Source organism: Pygoscelis adeliae, unplaced genomic scaffold (assembly GCF_000699105.1).
Source record: "Pygoscelis adeliae isolate BGI_AS28 unplaced genomic scaffold, ASM69910v1 Scaffold85, whole genome shotgun sequence".
Lineage (NCBI taxonomy): Eukaryota > Metazoa > Chordata > Aves > Sphenisciformes > Spheniscidae > Pygoscelis > Pygoscelis adeliae.
Genome location: NW_008824900.1, coordinates 737,362 through 740,929, shown reverse-complemented (window position 1 = coordinate 740,929; position 3,568 = coordinate 737,362).

Sequence of the window (3,568 nt, the reverse complement as noted above, 5' to 3'; positions counted from 1 at the left end):
TTTTCTTGTTTCTGCGACCCCATCACCCTCCGCTGCTTCTCAAAGATACTGGCTCTGTGGAGATGGCTTCCATCAGTTGCTGAGGTAAAGGGGCATTTTTTCAGGCCAACAGTCTGAAACCACCAGAATGATTGAAATACACTTTAATCCACAGTTTTTAGGATCCTCCCACCTTCTCCACTAGCTGTTTTGCCAGTGGGAAAAAGAAAAGTGGTCATAGAAGACAGAAAATAGAGTCAGCCTTCATTAAAATGCCAATTTTGATGAAGGACTTCAAATATTTTCTCTCCTTCCTTTCCTAAAGCAGAGACTGCTCCCAGCAGAGCAGCCGCATCAAGCACAGCTGTACAAGCCCCTCCAGACAGGACGGGGCTGATAAAAACAAGTATTCGCAGAACTTAAAACATTGTCTGCTCTCCTTTGCCATCACAAAAAGTTCAACATTGCAAGCAACATCTTGGAAAACCTTTTTGCTGATGCCCCTCAGAGCTGACCTGTGAGGAGCCCAGGTCTCGTCCCATGAGCCCCCGTGACCAAAAAGCCATTAAGCATCACGAATCCCCCGTCCTTGGAGATGTTCACAACAGAATCCAGGTCTTGGATCTTATATCTGGGAGAAGGAGCAGATCTGTGGTAACACGACATTGGCCACTGATGCCTTCTCAGTGCTGTCGCTGCTGTTTTGGAGCCATTCATCAACTAAACGGCAGAAGCTTTCCACACTTACTTTGCACTGGTTTTCCACCTTCTTTTTGTGGCTGACCATGTCTTTTTTGATAATTAGATCTAGCCAGATTTTTGCTGCATCTGTATCACTAGCAACCCTTTTCAATGAGATTACAATATTTTCCGGTCAGGCCTGCTTGACATTGTCCACTGGGGATTGATCAGATTTTCACTACAGAGATGGAAATTGAACAGAAATGCAAAAATTTTCTTCCTGCTGGTTGCCCTGTCTTCCTACCACACACCAGCCACCTGAGAAGATCTGAATTTGCTTAGGGATGGTGAAACTGAGAACATAGAAAATGCTGTGCTGGTCACATCATTGGTTCCTCTCTCCCAGTGTTGTTTTCAGCAGCAGGAGATGCCATCTGGGGAGAGCACAAGAGCCTAGCCATTTTTGATCGTGCTCCTCCAGCATCCACACCAGCAATAACAGCAGTTTCAGAGGGTACATTCCTGCCTGTTGCCTTCAGCATCTGTCTGTTGACCTGCTGCTCATGAATTTGCTATACCTTTTATAAACCTGCTGATCCTATTTGTTTCCACAACCTCCTGTGGCAGCAAGTTCCAGAAGTTCATTCTCCCCCCTGCCCTGTATAAAGTCCTTTTTATCCATTTTAAACCAATCTACCAGACTCATTGATGGCCTCTAATTCTAGTCATGCAGAATCTGATGAGCACCAAGTCCACATTCACTTTATGATTTTGTAGAGTTGGCCCTTTCTGCTCCCCCTTCTCCAGGGAAAAATCCCAGCCTTCCCAGGACCTCCTCGTACTGCAGCTGCCCCATCCCCTTGATCATCTCAGTTGCTCTGCTCAGGACTCTAAGTCCACTATGTCCTTAGATTCAGAGGCCAGAACTGCACAGATGTGGGTGCACAGCAGGCAAAAGATGCCCTCTTCTCTTGTTTTGAGAGCCCAAGTCCTTCCTCATGACATCACCACATTTTGCCGGCTTTTTGCTGCACATCAAGGCTACGATTTTGGTGAACCATCAGTGAGGGCTCCAGCATCTTTTTCCTGCTGTAATAGCCAGTTTAAGTTCAACCTCCTCTGTTTTAGATCATGTTTCCCAATCTGTGTCACCTTATTTATCTACACTGAAATGATTGACATCCTGTTGTTCCATTTGTGAACAACACTGAAGGCTGCATATAGCAAAGCTCCACGGACTACGTCAAATAGCCTCTCACCAGTCTCCTGCAGTCACCTGACGTTTCTGTCAAAAGCTAAAGTGTGCAACTCTAACAGCAGATTTTTGGTCCGTATTCCCGGGACACAGTTCTTCTTTACACTCTTCCTTTCCAGATCCCCTGTCACAGTGACTTCAAGTGGGCAATGAGCTGTGGGGTAGATACAACTCAACAAGGATCTAGCTGGAGATGGTTAAACCACAGGGTTTTCCAGCCAGCGCTGCCTTTTTACTCCTTGTACCAGGACCAGACAGAGAAACAGGAGCAGACTGTGCCACCTCCGTGCTCTCCAGAGACCTTTGCACATGGCCAAGAGGATCCCAGCTATGGATTTATGGAAAGCAATACAGCAAAATGTGCATTGCAGCTGCTCAGCCAGAAAGCTTTTATACCTCCTTCAGTGGCTGAGCAGCTGAGTGCCTTTATTAATAGTAGAAGTGTATTTATCAAAATTCATGGGTCAGCATTGTTAAAGCTCCATAGATTCAATTTGGACAGGCCACCATTATTTATTTTTCCAGATCGTAGCTTCAAGCAGGGATATTTTCAGTATATAGTCCAGATTTCTCCCCAGGCCTGTTTGAAACACTGTGGGTAACACACTCTCCAGAACAGGGTCTTCCACTTGTCTCTGACTTCCTGAGGCGGGGCTGCACTGGAGGACTCATGGACTGAAGAGCAAGAAGCAGATGTGGTGAGCCCTAACCATTACACAGGCACCTGCACTACATTCAGTCAAGCGTGTCACTAAGCCAGGCAGAAGCCGTGGCCCCAGCATAGCCACGCTCCCTCAGATTTCAGCCTAGACAGAAGCTCACCAGGGGTTTTCTAAACCTTGCGATTTTTGTTGCCACCACAAGAGGAGGCAGATATCTCTGCAGCTGGATCTTCTGCCTGGCTGCAGGTCGTGGTGATCCATGGGTGGCTGCATGTGTCCACTTGCGGCACTGCCTGTGGAAGTGGAGGAAGCTTCAGCTCCAGCTTCAGCTCCAACTCCATCTCTGCAGCGAAAGGCAGACCCTCCCTGGTTCAAACTCACCCCTTCTTCTCAGATTGCAAGGCTGCATAGCCGAAGGGGAAAGGAGCAACCCACAGAGTGGCTAAGCCGATGACAACATTTTAGTGTCCTCATGTGTTTGGAGCAGCTGTCAATCTGGAGGCGACATGTCCTACAGCATCCACCACCCCAAACAGTTACAGCGAACACTGGAATGTTTTTCTTGGGGAACAGGAGCAAGCCGAAGGGACCCCAGCTGTGAGAAAACAGGTATTGTAACACGTGGATCTGATTCTGCATTAGGTTAGGTGAGTTTGATTTATGCTCAGATCTCTCAGATCTTTGACTTTGAATCTCATTTTTTGTCCTTTAAGAGGAAAATAACTATACGTAGAGACGACATTGCAGGAAAGTCACTCATAAGGATTGATTGATGACGAGCCGATACCTTTAAAGTGGAGTTGAAGGCTAAATTAATATAGAATGAGAAGAGAAGGGTTGGTTTGTTCTTCTTTCAGAAGAACAATTTCTGAGCAACAGCAAAATCAACTGGGAGAACTCAAAGCTAATATGGAAGAGGCTTGCCATTCCTTAGGGAAAACACTGTAAAATTACTTTATATCCAAAAGAAGCAGGAAAAACAAGAGGGAAA